Source organism: Neofelis nebulosa, chromosome 3 (genome assembly GCF_028018385.1).
Source record: "Neofelis nebulosa isolate mNeoNeb1 chromosome 3, mNeoNeb1.pri, whole genome shotgun sequence".
Classification (NCBI taxonomy): domain Eukaryota; kingdom Metazoa; phylum Chordata; class Mammalia; order Carnivora; family Felidae; genus Neofelis; species Neofelis nebulosa.
Genome location: NC_080784.1, coordinates 33796787 through 33817165, shown reverse-complemented (window position 1 = coordinate 33817165; position 20379 = coordinate 33796787).

The following is a 20379-nucleotide window of genomic DNA, read 5'->3' as shown; positions in this document are numbered from 1 at the left end:
GACAACTGCATTTCTGCAAATTATCATCAGGCTGGTCGGGAGGAGGCCCTGACATGGGGAGTGCTGATTTCCCTCCCTTTAGGCCGTGGAAAGAAAATGAGCCCGAAGAGGTAGATGCCATCAAGGCAATCCTTTGGGGGAAGGGAGCCGGTCACAGTGCACGGTGCCTGGCCAAGAGCTGAGGATACGTCTGGCCAGGAGAAACCCCAGAGGACAAACATAGCCTGAGAACTCCATCAGCAACGCTGTCCATTTAAGGTTATTTGGGTTTTTTTTTTTTTTTATTTGGTTTTGGTTTTTTGAGCTCAGCCATGCCCTTTAGCTAAATCTCTGCAAAGTTTTGTTACACATTTTGGAGGAGAGCACTGAATCTGCAAGGGGAATTAATACAACCAGAAGGTACTAAGGCCGAGACAGTGTGGGCGAGAGAGGCCAGGTGGCTGTAGTACAGCCCATCCTATTTATTGACTGGACCCAACGGCCTGCAGGGAATATTCAAAGGAAGGGTGGACCCGTTAGTAACATCAAAAATGGAGACTGACCGGATACTCACTGCAATGTGGGTGATAGCACATAAATTGAAAGAACAGGGAGGATCACAGAAGAAGAGGTTTAACTCGTGCCTGGAGACACAAGATGAGCACAGTGTGACGTCCACAGGGAGGACCAGACTGCACGACCCCCAAGACCGATTTCAAATCTGCCATAACCACTGAATGGCTCTGTAACTTGGGAGATTCCTGGAGGACTCCCAAAGCAGGCTTCCCCATCTAGTGTATTTACCAGTTCTGCTCCATGGGCTCCTGTAAAGGCTAAGTCAGATTGTTTATGTAAGGTTTTTAGAAAATACCCAATAAATTATTACTATTGATATAATATATAAATATATGAGTATAAGATATCACATAATAATACTGATTAGTTGTTCTTCTGTATTATCACTTATATTCTAACTAAGGCTTGTGAACAGTTTCCTTAGTAATGGAAAATTTGGAGATATATATGTGTGTGTGTGTGTGTGTATGTGTGTGTGTGTATTATATATAGATCTGTTGTAAATGATATAATTCTCCTGCAGGGTATGGAGTCAGTATTTAAAAATAATTCCGTGCTGTCCTCATCAAGTCTCCGCAGAAAGAGCATTTCAAAAACCCGTCAGAGTACCAAAAATTACAACTCTGAGGAAGCAGGTGCTGGCGGCCATGTAACGATGTGGTGACTTTCTAACACTGGGTTGACAGTAGAATGAAGAACAATCACGATGGAAAGCTATCCAGCAACATGACCCAGCCCTTCCACCCCGAGGTATAGATCTTCTAGGAACGCTCATTTCAGGCAACAAGGAGACCTATATGGGAGTCCTGACTGAAGCAGTTTCTAATAGGGGAAAAAAAACAAACAAAACCCTGAAAATAACCATTGTCCATTAGTGGAAGAATGAATAAATAAATCGAGTTGTAGATAAACAAGAGTATATTATTCAGAGGTTAAAATAATAAAAACACAACAACACACAGGAAAAGCAAGTTGCGCGAGGATATGTACCGTAAAATGCTACTTTGTAAAGTATATTTATGAAGAACTTATAAATATTCAAGGAAATAATATATTGCTTAAGGAAAATTAAATACTTGGTTAAATAAAGTATAAAAACATACATTCCAGGGGGAGACCGGTTGGTGAAGGCTATACGGTGGTGGTAGTCGTGGGGGTTCAAGTGTATCTGTAATGTTCTTTTTCTTTTTTTTTTTTAATAATTTATTTTTAAATAATCTTTATACCCAACATGGGGCTCAAACTCACAACCCCGAGATCAGAGCCGCATGCTCTATTGACTGAGCCAGCCAAGTGCCCTTATAATATTCTTTTTTTTTCCTTTTTAAAGTTTATTTTTTAGTAGTCTCTACACCCAATGTGGGGCTCAAACTCACAACCCTCAGATCAAGAGTTGCATGCTCCTCTGACTGAGCCAGCCAGGTGCCCCGGTTCTTTTCCTATTAAAAGAAAAATGATCTGGGCACCTAGGTGGCTCAGTTGGTTAAGTGAACAACTCTTGGAGCACCTGGGTGGCTCAATCAGTTAAGATTAAGCATTCAACTTCAGCTCAGGTCATGATCATGGTGTGTGGGTTTGAGCCCCATGTTGAGCTCTGTGCTGACAGCTCAGAGCCTGGAGCCTGTTTTGGATTCTGTGTTTCCCTCTCTCTCTCTAGCCCTCCCCTACTTGTGCTCTGTCTGTTTCTCTCTCTCAAAAATAAATAAACATTAAAAAGAAAGCATACACCTCTTAATTTCACATCAAGTCATAATCCCATGGTTCTTGAGATCAAGCCCAACATTGGGCTTGTGCTGACAATGCAGAGCCTGCTTGGGATCCTCTCTCTCCCTCTCTCTGCCCCTTCCCACTCAAAATAAAGAAATAAAAATTTAAAAAATAATCTGAAGCGAATACAGTAAAAAGAGATTAAGATTTGACAAAGCTTTGTATTTGGGGATGATGTTGTTTATAATGTTATTCTCTCTAGTTTTCTGCAGTTTTGAAGTAGTCCACATTTTTTTTTAATCTGGAATTCTAGGTTCCTATAGGAAAATAGGGGCCCCCTAATTGAAATTTCTTCCCACACTCTCTAAAACCCATGAGAATGCACACACACACACACACACACACACACACACACACAGATAAAACCACCCATAATCAATGCCTTCAGCAAAACTAGGAGACAAAGTACATGAAAATTTTCAAGTGTGGGGGGAAATAAATATCCAAAACCAACAGAGATAGCTACTGGATAAAAGTAAAGAGTTAGATGGGTGCTGCTGCAGGGGAAAGAGGAGACACAGATGATTTGATGTCCATGGGGAAAGCCAAGAAAATCAATGGCAAAACCAGTATGAACAATAAGAGAACTCAATAGGGTAGCTTGACATAAAATAAACATTACAAAAATCAATGGCTTTCATGTATACAATCTACAACCAATTAGCAGGTGTAATGAAAAAGAAAACATCATTTTAGTAGAAACAAAATAGAAATAAAACTCTTAGAAATAAGCTGAACAGGGGTGTCTGGGTGGCTCAGTCATTTAATCATCTGACTTTGGCTCAGGTCCTGATCTCACAGTTCATGGGTTCGAGCCCTGCATCGGGCTCTGTGCTGACAGCCCAGAGCCCGGAACCTGCTTCAGATTCTGTGTCTCCCTCTCTCTTTGCGCCCCCCCCCCATTCTCTCTCTCTCTCTCTCTCTCTCTCTTTCAAAAATAATCATTAAAATTTTTTTTAAAAAAGAAAGAAACTGAACAAAAAATTTGTGAAAGCTATAGGAAGAAAACTTTCAATTTGCCACCAGTTAATGCATGAATTTACAATGATCCCAATAAGACAATATTTTTTCCTAGAGCTAGACAAATTGATTCTAAAGTGCCTCTGAAAAGATTGACAAGTAATAGAAGAAGGAACAGGTTGAAAAAGAAAAGCAGTGATGGAAGCTTGCCCGACAAAATAATGAAATTCAGTAGAAAGCCTCTATAATTAAGACAATGTGGTGCTCGTACACAAATAGCCAGACAATCCAATGGAACAGAATAAAAAATCTAGAAACAGTCCGAAGTACATGTAGAAGTTTTTTTATTACGACGGTGGCATCTTAAGTCACTGAAGAAAAGATGGACTTTCTACTAAAAGTAAACTGTTGGGACAACAGTTTAACCATTTGGAAAAGGTAGAATTGTGCGATACTTTAGGCATTGACCCAGGATAAACTGCAAATGAGTCAGAGATCTAAATGTTTTCAAAATGAAAAGTCAGGAACAATGAGAAATCTGGATGAATTCCTTTATGAGTGTAGAGACAGCCTTTCTATAAATGACCCAAAACCTAGCAACTAAGAAAAGATTGGCAAATTTGGCCATATAATATTAAACCAAATTTTTTCTACATGGGACAATCCCATAAACGAAGTAAAAAAATGAATGACAAACTGATAAAAATGTTTAACATTTAATCTTCTTAAAAGCTCTTTAAAAAATAAAAGAGAAAAACCATTGAGAAAGATGGGTAAAGACAAAACAGATAATTCACAGGTCAACTGTTCCTTAAGCATATGAAGAGAAACTCCTCTCATATAAAGAGATATAAAAATCAAAACCAACAGATGAGGGGAACGTGGCTGGCTCAATCAGTAGAGCATATGACTCTTGATCTCAGGGTCATGAGTTCAAGGCTCGCATTGGGCATAGAGCTTACTTTAAAAATAATTAAATAATAAAAAATAAAAAACTACACCAAGTGACAATCTCACACTTGCTAGACTAGGAAATTTCAAAAGCTTGACAACACATTTGGTGAGAAGATGGGGAAACAGACACTCTCATACCTTTCTGGTAGGGGTGCATAATAGTATGCCCTAGGTATGCACAGTGGTATGGAAAAGAATTTAGAATAGATAAAAACTACATACATTCCTATCCTTTAATGCAACAATCCAACTTCTAGGAATCTACCCTGAAGGTATATTTCCATAATTCTAAATAATATATGCGCTAGTTTACTCTCTCTGCATTATTTGTTTTTTTATGGTGCCTCTAAAAATCACACACAAAGCTTAAACTATTGCCCAAAATTGATATGAGGTAACTGCTCACTAATTCTTAACCACTTAAGAAAATTCTAATATAACCAATCACTGCAAAGAATAGTCACTGCCTTCTAACTACATAAACTGCTTTTTAACAATATACTCCTGAGCCACATTCCATGTTTTGGTTTGAGTGCTCCAAGTTTTCAAACTGTCCTTTTGGTGTGTGCACAATAAACTTTTACTAATTACTACTTCAGTGATTCATTGGTTTTATTTCTGCTATTTATAAACTTTTGACATTTCATGGTGTCAGAAGTGGGATCCACACAGGACCCTCATGGGCTCTGAGGGCTTTGAGCAACCAAGTGCTGTATCCACAAAAGTCATTGAACTCATTGCTCAAAAATATAAAAATTAAATAAATAAAAATTTTAAATAAACAACAAAAAAGTACTCAATATCAAAAAATCATCCTAGATCACATGAACTTAAAAAAAAACATTTGGATTATTTTCTGTATTTCTGAGAATTCTAAGAATACTCAATTGACATAAGCACGCTGTATTATTTCTAATGGCAAGATAGTGGAAACCATCCAAATGTCCAAATAAGAGACTGGTTGAATAAATATAATCATACAATGGTATAATCTCCAGTAATTTAAAAAAAAAAAAAAGAATGAATTTTTATGAACTAATTTGGACTCAGAGTAGCATTCAAAATCCCTAAAAAGGGGCGCCTGGGTGGCACAGTCGGTTAAGCGTCCGACTTCAGCCAGGTCACGATCTCGCGGTCCGTGAGTTCGAGCCCCGCGTCGGGCTCTGGGCTGATGGCTCAGAGCCTGGAGCCTGTTTCCGATTCTGTGTCTCCCTCTCTCTCTGCCCCTCCCCCGTTCATGCTCTGTCTCTCTCTGTCCCAAAAATAAATTTAAAAAAACGTTGAAAAAAAAATTAAAAAAAAAAAACAAAATCCCTAAAAAGACAAATAAATCTCCGGCCCCACTCCACACTTGACCTTATCTCCTAGTACTTTCTCTCTAGCTTATTCATCTATGGGTTCCAGGGCTACATCAATGGCGGGCACACTGCTACCTTTGGCTGCTTACACTTGAAAGCCTCTCGCCAACGTTCTCATGGCTTCTCCTTTATTTCTCTCAGGACTTACTCAACTGTCACCTTCTCAGTGAGACACTCACTAGCTGCCCTATCCAAAGTTGCACTCTCCTGACACTTCCTTGCTTTCTCCATGATAAATATTTTTCATTAGCATTTATCACTAGTATATTCTGTATTTTACCTATTTAGTTTTATTATCCATCTCTTGCATGGGAATATAATTCCATAAATTCATAAGGGCAGAGATTTTTTCATCTATTTGTTTTACACCTTAATTCCCCTGTACTTAAGAGAATGTCTGGCACTCAACAAATATTTATGCAGTGAATGAATGGATCTTTCTGTTTTTCTGGTATTACTTATTCCCTTTGTTTTCTCCAGTTTCTCTTTCTGAAATTTCCATTAGTCGGAAATTAGATCTTCTAGATGGATCCTCTAAGTTAATATTTCTCTAATACTTTCCCCCACCCCGACACTAGACGGACTAGGACTGCCTAATATTTTCTTTTTTAAGTTAGCTCTATGCCCGATGTGGGGCTTGAACTCACAACACCAAGATCAAGAGTCACATGCTCCACCAACTAAGCAGCCAGTCACCCCTTCTCTATTACTTTCAAGTTTCTTGTCTTTGTTCCTTACTATTAATTTTTTATTGCAGTAGCATATTTTTAAATTGTGACAGTGCCTAATTCCATTTTTTCATAGAGTATGGGTTTTGTTTTCCTTTGAGACTATTAATTATAAGCCTTTGATCCTTTCTGATTCTCTGCATTGTATCTGATCATCTAGAATCCCTTTCTTTGGGGGCACCTGGGTGGCTCAGTCAGTTAAGTGTCAGGCTCTTGGTTTCAGCTCAGGTCATGATCTCAGGGTTCTTGAAATCAAGCCCTGCATTGGGGTCCATGGTAAGCACTCAGAGCCTGCTTGGAATTCTCTCTCTCTCTGCCCCTTCCCCAGTCACACTCTTTCTCCCTCCCTCGAAAGAAAGAAGGAAGGAAGGAAGGAAGAGAAAGAAAGAAAGAAAGAAAGAAAGAAGAAAGAAGAAAGAAAGAAAGAATGAATCCCTTTCTCCATTTCTTTTGATCCCTACTTTTTCATCTTGGAGGCGACCCGCAGCTATCCCTTTAGAGTGAGACACTGAAAACAGACTGGAAACTGACTGGGCAGGGCTTGTGGACTCCTGGGTTCTGTTATCAGATGATTTGGAGAAGAACTAGCCATTTCATTTCATCTCCAAATGTTAATGTCTGCTCTCTGGGGCTGTTCATTTCCTCCGAAGAGGAATCCATATATTCCCATCTTCCTGAATTCTTGAAGTGAAGCAAGGAAAGGAATTTGGGGAGGACATCTCACCTTTGTTAGCAGATTTTTACTTAATTCACCTGTTTTTAACTGCTCCTTCTGCCATCCCTGTGTTTCTGATTCCCAAGTATCTACAGCAGATTTCTGTAGAGTCGAAACCTCCTCTTTCTTTCTTGATGGTGTAACCAGATGACTGTAAGCATGAGGTAGAAGACCTGACTGTCCTACCACTCTGCTCTGACTTTCAGCCATGTTTTCATCACCCCTCACCCCTTTTGTGAACCTCTCTGGGATTCCCTGAAACAGATGAGCTCTTTAAGCTCTGCTCGGCTGAATCAGTTGCCACTCACTCAACCACTTTCCTCCTTCCCCAAAACTATTGCAGTCTCTTGCTTTTTGCAGTCTCCTCCCATATGGTCTTTTCTCTCAGTGGTTATTTACCTTTTCGTTCTTTATGTATCATCTTATTTTTCTTAAGTTTTTATTTACATTCCTGTTAGTTAACCTACAGTGTAATATTTGTTTCCGGTATACAACGTACAGATTCAACACTTCCGTACATCACCTGGTGCTCATCACAAGTGCACTCCTCCATCCCCATCGTCATTTCATCCATTCCCCCCACCCAGCTCCCATCTGGTAACCATCCGTTTGTTCTCTAGAGTTGAGTTTATTTCCTGGTTTGCCTCTCCCTCTCTCTTTTTCTCTTTACTTGTTTATTTTTCTTAATTCCATACGTGAGTGAAATCGTATGGTATTTGTCTTTCTCGGTCGAACTTACTTTGCTTAGCATGATACAACCTAGCCCCACCCATGTTGCAAATGGCAAGAGTTCATTCTTTTTCATGGCTGAGTAATAGTCCATTGTATATACATACCACACCTTCTTTATCCACTCATCAGTCAACGGACACTTGAGCTATTTCCATAATTTGGCTATTGTATAAACACTTGGCTACTGCTATAAACATTGGGGTACATGTATCTCTTTGAATCAGTATTATTGTATTCTTTGGGTAAGGTCCTAGTAGTGTGATTGCTGGATCACAGGGTTGTTCTATTTTTAACACTTTGAGGAACCTCCATTTTCCAGAGTGGCTGCACCAGTTTGCATTCCTATCAACAGTGCAAGAGGGTTCCCCCTTCTCTGGATCCTCATCACCATCTGTTGGTCCTTGTATTGTTGATTCTAGCCATTCTACAGGTGTGACGTTTTATTTATCATTTTAGAGGAGGTTTTTTTTTTTTTTTTTTTTTTTTGGTGGGGGCGGGGGTTGGACATAAATGCAAGCTGTCAGTCCGTCAGTTTAAACTAAATGCTATTTAAACAAGATTTAAAATGTGGGCACCGTGACGGGGTGCCTGGGTGGTTCAGTCGGTTAAGCATTGGACTTCGGTTCAGGTCATGATCTGATGGTCTTGAGTTTGATCCCGATGTCAAGCTCTGTGCTGACAGCTCAGAGCCTGGAGCCTGCTTCAAGTTCTGTGTGTTCCTCCCTCCCTCACTGCCCTGCCCCCACTCACGCTCTGTCTATCTCTCAAAAACAATAAATCAACATTTAAAAAAAATAATAAATGAAACGTGGGCACCATGAGTGCAAACGTCGGGAAAATTCAGCCCTGGCCCTTTAGTTACTCCACACTAGGGGAACAGACTGACAAATTACAGTAGCCATGAAGTCAAGGGACCCAGTAACCGCATTCCAGTGTTTTATTTCTATTACTAGGATGTTTCCATGGCTCAGTTTTTCTGCCGATAAATGGCTGGGACCTACATACAGTGGAACGCCATCCGACCCTAAAAAGGGATGAAATTCTGACACACGTTACAACATGGATGAATCTTGAAGGCAGTGAAATAAGCCAGGCACAAAAAGACAAATACCGTAGGACTCCTCTTACATGAGGCACCTTATAGAAAACAGAAGGCAGCATGGATGCCCGTTGCGGGGAGCTGGTGGGGAGGAGAAAATTGGGAGTTACTGTTTAATGGGTACGGTTTCTCTAGCTTGGGAAGAAGAAAATTAGTATCTGACTCTTGATCTCAGCCCAGGTCTTGATGTCAGGGCCATGGTTCCGAGCCCTGAGCTGGGCTCCCTGCTGGGTGTGAAACCTACCTTAAGAAATTAATTAATTAAATGATTAAAATGATAAGTTTTATGTGTCATAAATAAAATAAGTGATAAACAGGGCACCTGGGTGGCTCAGTCGGTTCGGCGACCAACTTCGGCTCAGGTCACGATCTCGCGGTTCGTGAGTTCGAGCCCCGCGTCGGGCTCTGTGCTGACAGCTCAGAGCCTGGAGCCTGCTTTGGATTCTGTGTCTCCCTCTCTCTCTGTCCCTCCCTCACTCATGCTCTCTCTCTCTCTCTCAAAAATAAACATTAAAAAAATATTTAAAAAAATAAATGATAAATGAATAAAATAATAATAATAAAGGAAATAACAATAATAAAATCATAATCTAGGGGTGCTGGATGGCTCAGTTGGTTGAGTCTCTCAGGTCATAATCCCAGGGTCATGGAATCGAGCCCCACGTAGGACTCTACACTGAGTATAGAGCCTGCTTAAGATTCTCTCTCCCTCTGCCCTTCCCCTGCTCCTGCTCATGCACACGTACTCTCTCTCTCTCTCTTAAACAAATAGTGATGATGATGAGGGAGTGTGGGGCAAGCTGAGGGCAAAATACAGGCTGGCACACCCTTCCCCCATGGGGTAGAAGGTGTGTGACAGTCCTCGGACATTTCTGGCTACCCAAGGACAAAGGAAAAGGGTTTAAGTGCTTGCCACGGTAATGTGGGAAACTAAGGCAAATGAAAAATCAAATTCCCTTACTGCCTACAGCCCATTGACAAGTCCTGGATACCAGCAGAGTAATCTCCCTCCCCCCCAGCTGCCTTGATAATGACACTTTGCTGGAGGCAAAAGAGAACTTTAGCTTAATTAACATCATCCTAACCTTGAGGATCCTGTAAGTCTACTTCCTTTATCCCAACTCCCCCAAGATATATGCTGGCCATCATACTCCAAGTTTATGGCCCCCTAATAAACATCTAAAGGGTCTCATGACTGAGGTTTTATTCATTGGTAATAAATGGTGTTTCCCTGGCAACAGCTAGCCTCTCAAGGTCCTGGAAACCTTGCTTCCAAAATTCCGTAAAGACTTACTCTATCCCTGACCCTCTCCCCACCTGGGGGCATATACTGAGTTACCTGTCACGACCCCAGTGTAGCTCTTCCTGCCCACGGGTCCTGTCCCCGTGCTTTTTTTTTTTTTTTTTTAATTTTTTTTTCAACGTTTTTTATTTATTTTTGGGACAGAGAGAGACAGAGCATGAATGGGGGAGGGGCAGAGAGAGAGGGAGACACAGAATCGGAAACAGGCTCCAGGCTCCGAGCCATCAGCCCAGAGCCTGACGCGGGGCTCGAACTCACGGACCGCGAGATCGTGACCTGGCTGAAGTCGGACGCTTAACCGACTGCGCCACCCAGGCGCCCCTCCCCGTGCTTTAATAAAATCACCTTTTTGCACCAAAGACGTCTTCAAAAATTCTTTCTCGGTCATCGGCTCTGGGCCATCCCATCATCACCCCCAAAACTTCATCAATAATAATAATAATTTTAAATGATTTTTAAATATTTTTGATAGGACACATTAGACATTTTGAAGGGAATACTAAGCATCACTCTTGCTAATTATCATTGAAATTCTTCTTCTGTTAGGAGACGAATTGGCATGGTTCAATCACCCCTTTCACACACAGAAAAATAGAGAGAGCACTACAAATCCAAGCACCTCGGGCTAGGATGACAACCAGAGCATTTCTAGGTAGTCAGGAAGAAATGGAGACCGCGTGGCAAGAGATGGGAAGAGGGGAAGTCCAGAGCATGGCTTACTTTTTGCAGTCTTCTAGAACATGATGCATGAGACTGGATTAAATGTTTAGGGGGAAAAAAACCAGGCCAGTGAAAAAGAAAGTTGGCAAATTCCTTTCAAATTCACTCACTACCAAGCCTTCCTTCTTGATCCTAAAATCATAACATTTCTCTACAAGAATCACAATGGGTTGTCATCGTTAGAGAGCTGAAGACCAGATGAACCATTCATATTGAGTGAACTTTTTTTTTTAATGTTTATTTAGTTTTGAGAGCGTGTGCAAGATCAGGAGCGGGGGAGGGGCAGCGAGCGCTGTCAGCGCAAAGCCCGATTTGGGGCTCGAACTCAGGAGCCCAGGTAAACTCACAAGAACGCGAGATCTTGACCTGCGCGCGGGCCAGCGGCTCAACCAACTGAGCCACCCAGGTGGCCCATATTGAGCGAACTTCTGGACTTGCTTCACAAATGTGTGACACTGCCCAGGGGTGATAGATCAGGGCCCCCTCTGCAAAAATCACTTTCCTTGTGCGTTAAGCGACGCACATTTGTCACAAGACCTCAATGTGAGTGGCATTCCTTGGAGCAGTGCAGCATTGCAGCTTGATGGGGATATACACCTGTTACGGAACGGATTCTGGGTCACCCAGCGGAAGAACCAGGCGGCACTCGGGGATCTTGGAAGGCAGGAGGTTTATTTCACACCGGTGGGCTCAGAGGAGATCACTCTCCAGAGGTCTGAGCCCCCAGCGTAGGCAGAGGGAACAATTTGTAGTCTGCGACTTCCGCATTCCGCATTAGTAGTAATTTGGTCAGTGCAGCAAGAGGGGTAGGAAGAAGAACCGGGAAAGGGAGTCTTCGGTGGGGGGCTGGACTTTCCCTATCAGTCCTATCCGTCATCTTGTAACAGATTTTTCCCTATCACGCCGGTTGGCAAAAACCCATCCTGACTGCTCAGAGAACCAGGAATAATAGCATATCCTTCACTACAACACCATCTTTGGGTAGGAAAGGCACCATTTTAACTTCAGGCAACTTCGAGCAACTTCTTTGCTTCCTCGAGCAACTTCTTTGCTCAGTTCTGGAAATCATCCCCCAACCCTAGGCATCCTTTAGTAATCCTTTACTCTTAGGGGATATCTGCTTTGAAAATTCTTTCAGCGGCAAAGAGAAAGCCTTACTTTCCCTAATTTAGCCATTCTTGCCTCTATGCATAGAAGGATGATATTTTTCCATTCACCGAAGTGTCATTTAATGAGAATGGCAAGATGGGCCTCCCGAAAATAAATTATTAATGAGAACCTTTCCTCCTAGAAGGAAATTAAATGAATAGCAAGTAGTCCGGTTATTAGATTTTAAATGACTTTAATTTCTTAACACCAACTGGAAAGAAAATAACCAGTGTTATAATGTATAATTTCTGATATAGTAATAATAAAGATTTTATTTGCAGTCTTATTATGCAGTGAGAAGGTTACTAAGCAATTTACCAGAGCGTGGGCTGAGGATTGTAAAATCCCATTTACGTACAAATGATACAATGCGTTGCCATGGTGAAGGACCGGTCAGAACAGCATAATGTTCTGACTCATTTGAAATTTATGGAAGCAATGATTATCTGATCTAAAGGAAGCAACTTCATTCTCATTGTCCATGCACTTTCTGGGAAAACATACAACGCATATCTGGAAACTGAACATTCTAACACTGTGTTCCTCAAACTTGGCTGTATGTTGCTATCATCTGGAAAGTTTTAAAATATACTGAAAGCCCAAGTCCTATCCCCAGAGATTCTGATTTAATGGGTATGAGGTGCAGGCTGGAATGGGGGCGAGGGTCTTGAACTTCCCCCAGGTGGTTCCAATGTACAGCCAAGTTACTTGGTGTCACATCCTTCTATCCAAAGAGTACAGAGAAAGAGAGCCTCCATCATCACACGTTGGTGATTCAACATTAATGAGGGCTTCGTGTTAGGGGTAATGATATCAGTGTGTCTAAGACAAGTGAAGAAATAAAAATACAGAAGTACAATGTAAGTAGAACATTTATTAAAATAATAGACACTAGAACACTGTCTATTAACAAAATAGTATTAGATTATTTTGTATACATGAGCATTAGATTATATTTTACATATTATATGTCTACTACTAGGATATTTTCATATATGATAGACATATGGAGAGACGTCTAATCCCAGAGTTTATGAAGAGTGACAGTCAAATAAAGTTAATCGGAACTATACTAGTATAACCGAAGGATGAGACCCCCAAAATGCGCCACTTTGGCATAAGGAGTATTTGGAATTAACACTAATCAAAGCCCAGCAGATGAAGGAACCACTCTTTGTCTCCCCCATAACTGCCTAAATTTACATGGAGAGGAGAGCCTGAAACAGGAAGAGAAATATTAAGAGACAAAGGGCTCATTTGCATAATAGGGCAACCTTGTTTTTCCAAACATCTCCTTCCACCTTCTTGCTAACGAGCCTCCTCTCCTGTGTGTCCTCCGACCCCTCTCCTTAGCTCACAGAAGCTTCCTGTTGCCTCATTGTCTTCAGAATTCCAGGTCTGTGTGGATTCCCCATAGGTAGCCCATTAAATTTGATTTTCTCTTGTTAATCTGTTTCATGTCAGTCTGATTCTAACCCCAGCTAGAGGGACCATGGAGCAGAGAAAGGGCATCCTTCCCGACCCTACAGGGAAAAATAGATTTTGTTTCCAGAGACTGTCTGGAAACTCATGTATTTTGAAGAAAACCAAGTGCCATCATCTATAAAATTGGGCTGTGGCCAGGTAGAGCAGAAAGTCTTTTTTGTTTGTTTGTTTGTTTTTATATGTTTCTTTATTTTTGAGAGAGAGAGGGAAAGACACAGCGTGAGCGAGAGAGGGGCAGAAAGAGAGGGAGACACAGAATCCAAAGCAGGCTCCAGGCTCTGAACTGTTAGCACAGAGCCCGATGTGGGACTCGAACTTGTGAACGCGAGATCCTGACTTGAGCGGAAGTCTGATGCTTAACCAACTGAGCCACCAAGGCGCCCTGAGGAGGAAATGTTGATCCCTTTGAGCCTGAGTTATTTAGCTTCACTGCATTTTATGGAGGCAAATTGTGATATAGATGTTAACAAATGAGCCAGCAACTGCAGAGATTTGGTCACAAAGGACATCGAGTTTAAATCGATTATCATCAGCAAGAAAACAACTCACTGGTGTCTGATGTGAAATGTTGGGGTTTGGGAGTGAACCGTCAAGAAAGAATTCTTGGGACGTCTTCAGTGCAAAAAGGGTGGTTTTATTAAAGCAGAGGGACAGGTCCCATGGGCAGAAAGAGCCACACTGGATTTGCAGGGAATGACTGATTATATGCATTCCAGCTGGGAGGGGCTTAGGGATGGCGTCCGTCTCTAAGGAATTTGGAACCAAGGTTTCTAGCACTTTGAGTGGCTAGTTGTTAAGAAAAGGTCATTTACTAGTATCTAGTAAAACCTCAGGGGTGCCTCGGTGGGTCAGTCGATTACGTGTCCAACTTCGGCTCGGGTCATGATCTCATGGTTTGTGAGTTCGAGCCCAACAACGGGCTCTGTGCTGACAGCTCAGAGCCTGGAGGCTGCTTCACATTCTGTGTCTCCCTCTCTTCCTCTGCCCCTCCCTCACTCTCTCTCTCTCTCTCTCTCTCTGTCAAAAATAAACTTTAAAAAAAATTTTAAAAAAACCCTTAGTCATGAGACCCTTCAGATGGTATCAGCGGGCTTTATGCTTGGAGGACGATTGCTAACATATATCTTGGTGGACAGGTAGAGATAAAGGAAGATTCGAAAGGGATTTTTACACGGTCCTGGACGCTGGGCTAATGTCAAGCTAAGGTTGCCTTTGCCTCTAGCAAAATATTAACATGGAGGCAGGTGAGCTCCTTGAGGAAGTTCACTCTGCCTGTCTCAAGTATTTGTCAGTGGGGCACAAAGGAAATTTCCTTTTCTCTATACTTCTTTGGCCTTTGTTCTCCACATCTGTGTCGAGGTCATATAAGGCATTTCTTGAACACCCGCTACCTGCAAAGCAATGAGCTTTTTGAAAATGGAGGAGTGAGGACTTTGTAATTTCGTTGCTTAAAAGTGACCCGAGGCAGATATAGGTGAGTTGTAGCATTTGTTCAGTATGATGAATGCATGTCTTCTGTTTTATTCTTTGTACTTTTTACATATGTTTAAAATATTCCACTTAAGAAAGGCTGAGTCAATACGAAGTCTACATTTAAGAAGTCTGCAACTGAGAAAGAAGACAGCTACATAAGCCATGATAATATAAATGTGAAAATAACGAGCAGCATGCAATAACAGAGGAATTCTCAGTCTTTTAACAATTCAAAGCAGGTGCTCAGTCGACAGCTTCCTATATGGTGATTTAGGGATTCGGGTTCTGCCTTCTCATGGCCCCACCATTTCCTGCAGCCTCTTGGCCCCTCACTGGATCCTTAGCACCCGGCCGGCATTCTGGCAAACAGACTGGAGGATTGCACGGCAGGGTTCTATGAGCGAGACTTCGGTCCGGCACACGTCATTTCTGGTCCCATTGTATTGCCTAGAACCCAGTCACATGGCCAGGCCTTAGTGAAGATGGGGAGATACAGTCTGGCTCTTTGTCCAGGGGGAACAGGAAAAGGCTTTGGTGAGCATCTGTGCACAAAAGCAAGAAGGTAGAAAATACGTTCCATGCAAGGACCAGAGAGTGAAAATGGAAGGGTGGGGTTGACGTCCGGCCGGCAAATACGGGAAGGATACGCACGCCGCTGAAACAATGACATACCTCTGGACTAGTTGAAAAGAGCCACCAATCCCAGTCCCTGAGTGCCATCCCAGCTGCCGCCTGAGCTGCCTGGACCTCCCTGCCCCGGCGAGGCCCCTGCAAGGCCCTCCTCCAGTGCCGTGGCCTTGTCAATTTGGGCCGATTGGTGCCCAGACTCTACTGGCCGTTACACGTTTCGAACATCACGTCTGAATATGAGATTGCGAGAAGGACCGATGGCAGGCTTCGGGGAGGTGACCTAGAGCCATCTCGCCGGTGTCCTCAAATGCCACACCGTGAAGTTTGGCTTTTGTATTCATTAAGAGGGGGGCGAGCATTCGTCACACACATTTTTGAGTAGGCAAGGGATATGATCAGAGCTCTGCTTAGTTCTGACAGCAGCTAATTGAGAATAATGTGAAGAGAGAGGGACTGGAAGCAGAGATTTAATGCTCTTTGGAAATGAGTGACACCGCGTTATTAAAACAGCGGGGAGGCCACATCTAATTAGTTACTACCGTTGCTCAGGTAAGGAAAATATTTGCAACAAACTGGATCAGACCGGACCTTATTACTTCGTTCTAATCGTCAATGTTTATAACTGTGATTGCTGTCGCTGTGTCTGGGTGAGTGGCAACGTCAGTCTGAGGCATTTTTCCGAGGGCTCTAGTGGCGGGACTCGCAGAGGGTCACTGGGTCACATCCTCCATGCACTTGCCCAGAGAGCTCTGTAAGGGCAAGGACCTCTCTGTTCTGCCTGTTATGTGACGGAAGTGTCCGGGGGTTCCCCCCCAACATATGTTCCTTACAGACCACACCCACACATACGCACACCTGAGCGAGCGTGCACATGTACACACGCATGCACACACACACACACACACACACACACCCCAAGATCCTGACATGTAACAGGGAATCCTCTACCTGCCCTCGCCTGTTAACTGGAACCTACTGGTTCCAGAGATCCCGGCCCCACATCCCAGAGAGTGGGCATGATTTCCACTCTTTCCTTCCTAGTTTTCCGAGTGACTGCCTCTGACTTAAGAATCAAAGCCAGACCGTTCTTGCTGTGTATTTCTGAGGCCATGGTCTTTCCCGGTTGCCCCAGACCAGACCCTTCTCTTCCCAGCCAGGCTCTGGAAATGAACCATGTTCTCCCTGCCCCTGCCTGGGCTCTCTCTGAGAGGGCTGGCCCGTCCTGGGGGCTACATGTCTCTCCCCAAATTCCTGCTAACATTTTACTAACGTCCCCTGCCCAAAACGCGAATAGACCCTTCAGTCTCCATATGTTCGCGTGATCTGTGCAACGCGTGTTTTAGTCTGAAGCTTACAGAAACTGTCTGTGGACCACGTTCTCCATAATGCCTTGCTCGGTGCTCAACACTCTGGTTGACGAGAATGACGCAGGGGTAGAGTAGAGCACTGAACTAAAATCATAGACTACAGGCCCCTAGCTGCGACTCTCTCCAGCTCACAGACGCAATTCCTCTGGCCTCGGTTTCCTTCTCTGTCGGACGGGGGAGCAGAAGTAGACCAGTGCTTCCTCAAACGCCGTCCTGTGGAACTTGGTTCTACAGGGGAATAATGGGTTATGCGGGGGAGACCAAAGGCCGCTGGGAACATGGGGGTGCTTTTGTAGACGTGCAGATTTAGGAGACAAGATAAACACAAATAGACTTCCTGACTACAGGAATTCTCAGAGCCTTTAATGTGACAAGGCTTTGTAATAAAATAAAGATGTGATACGCAACGTTAACGGAAATTATTTGTCCATGAGGCCCTTTTGTCTTAGAGCCCAGATTTTGCCTAGACTAACCTCAGATTCCCCTCCATTCTTAAAGGGCCTCCTCAGATGACACGACCTCCAGAAAGGCTGATGCCCGTCCTTTTCTTCTGAATTTCTACACCGTGTCAGTTCGAGCATCTATGGCACTTCCCGGCATTTATCTTGAACTTGCGGATGCATCTGACTCTTCGGTTACGGTGTCATCCCTTGTGGGCGTGCACAGGTCTGGAGATCTGTGCATCTGCCGCTCTAGGCCCCGTGCTTCACCCCGGCAGCGGCAAAGCTCTACTCGTCAACCTCAGACCCCAGCACTTGGCTCTCTGGGCCTGCCTCCTCGGAGCCTGTCAGCTCTCACACCTCCCTGCGCACTCCCCTGCCACTGTTTGGATCTCCCTACGTCCTCCACATCGCTGAAGAGCGATCCAGTTAGATACAACGCTCACCCTGACATTGCCAGCTTAAACCCCAGCTACAGCAACCTCTTAACCACAGGATGAAACCCAGACTGGCCCCAGGACAGAGGCGTTCATTTTCTGGCTCCTACCTGCCCCTCTGGTATTATCCTGCAGAGACAGTAGATCGCACACATGCCTGCGTATATGCTCCTAGTGCTCCTGCAAAGATGGCCATTCCTTGACCTGGAACGTCCCCTCTCCTTTCCTCCTGGGTGTTCCGCACATGCTCTCCTCCTCATCCAAGAAGCTACCTCCATAGCTGTCTTCAGCCCAGCTGTAGCTTTATACCAGTAGCTATATGACCATATTATATTGCAGTCATTTGTGTGCATTTCTGTCTCCCCGCCCCCCCCCCCGCCCCCCACTAGACTATGAGCCTTTTCATGGCCCTGAATCTATGATTGTATCCAAAGTGCTGGCACAGTGGCTGGGACATAGGGAAACCCCCCCCCCCCCTTTTTTTTTTAAGTAGGCTTCACGCCCAGTGCAGAGTCCAACATCGGGCTTGAACTCACGACCCTGAGATCAAGGTCTGAGCTGAGATCAAGCTGTCAGCACAGAGCCTGCTTTGGATCCTCTGCCCCCCTCACTCTCTGCCCCTTCCCTGCTTGTGCAAGTACATTCTCTCTCTCTCTCTCTCAAAAATAAATAAGCATTAAAAAAATTAAAACCTAGGCGTCACTGCCCACAGGGCCAGAGTATTCTAGAAGCCTAATTTCCAGTTACTGGTAGAAAGTCTGTGGATATCGCTGTACTTACATCTTAATCTCCTAATTTATCAATTAGCGCAGGAGAAATTTCTCTCCTTTATTGTTTATAAATGTTTACTGAAATCATCATTGTGCGACTTATTTTTTAAAGTTTATTTCTTTTCAGACAGAGGGAGAGAGAGCGAGAAAGAAAGAGAATCCCAAGCAACGTGGAGCTCAAACTCACAAACTCGGGAACTATGAGATCATGACCTGAACCAAAACCAAGAGTCAGACACTTAACCGACTGAGCCACCCAGGCGCCCCATAATTATGCTAATGTTAAGTAAACCTATGCTTGGTTATAATTGTACTGTATTAGTCAGAGTCCAGTCAGAAAACCAGAAACCACACTAGGCTTTTCAAATTGAGGGGATTTAATACAGGGGCTTGGTTGCACAGGTATTAAAAGACTGGAGCATTCATAATGACAAGAAGCAGCAACCACCTCTAGCACAAAAGTGAAGAATGATACCAAAACCGAGGAACTCAGAGAACGGTTGGCCATGTTTCTTGTTAGCTTGGCTGGAGCTCAGATTTCTGAGCAGGATACTACAGGCTGCTTCAGACCTCTGAAGGGTGGGCGTGACACAACAGGTTCTAGAAGTACCGAAAGAAGCTGAGGGGCCGGCTTGCGCTGCTGGAGACGGAGGCAAACAGGGACTCGAAACAGGAGGGAAATCCGCCCCCCACCCCATCTCCCACTGGCGCTCTACTTGGTGACAGGTCACCTCGAGTCAGGATGCCAGAACGGACCAGAGGGGAGGGCATCTAACTTACAGGGTCTCAGCCCTAACGTCAGACAGCCACGCACTGCAGGGTGGACTTGGGACCAAGAGACCACAAGCGAACGGTCAGCACAAACACTTCATGCTGCACGAATACCCAACGGAGTCATCATATACATCGAGGCTCAACTCACGGTGATGGATTTGAAGAGTCATACCATTACTGTCGGAAGGGAAGAATCACAACGGATGGTGGTCAACACGCTTCTTGATATCTAGATGTAGGTCTCCCTGCCTTCGTTTTCAGTTTGGGCATTATGATTTTTTTTTTTTTAACCTAAAGTGGGAGCCAATTTGGATCTAAACCTGTGTCTGAACTCACCCTTCTTATGCCCTTATTAATGATGATCATGCAAAATGATTTCAGGCTAGGAAACGAAATTGGCAATTTTTGCACCACTGAATATATTCAGGGAAAACATGTAATTTCAGTGATTGTAATATCAGACATCATGCTATTTCTGGCCCAAGCCTTTGTTTTATAAACGTGCAAAGCTTTCTGTAGCCACCCTTTGTTTCAAAGACCACTCTGATGCAAAGATTTCAAGCACATAAAAACCCATAATAAAGCCACATTGGTTCTTTCCAAAGAGCTCATGTCTGTGACTAAAAAATAAAAAAAATAAAAAAAAATGAAAAGCAGACGGTAAATATTTGCCAGAGTTGGAAAAAGAAAAAGCCCGAGTCCTGGAGCCCCAAGCCCACTTCCTTTTGTTTTGTTTCACCAAATGGTGCCTCTCAAAACTGTTCTTATTTCAGTTCCATGAGGAAAAAAAGTTAATTCATTCTTAACATTTCAGATCTCACGGCTCCACAATTCTCTGGACTTGAGGAGAAATGAGATGTCTCGGGGCCCAAATCCATCCAGCTCTTCTGAGCACAGTAATGTGTTTAAATAAAGTGGTTCAGAAATTTGCAGTTAGTTCCTACACACCGAGAGGTCATGGTA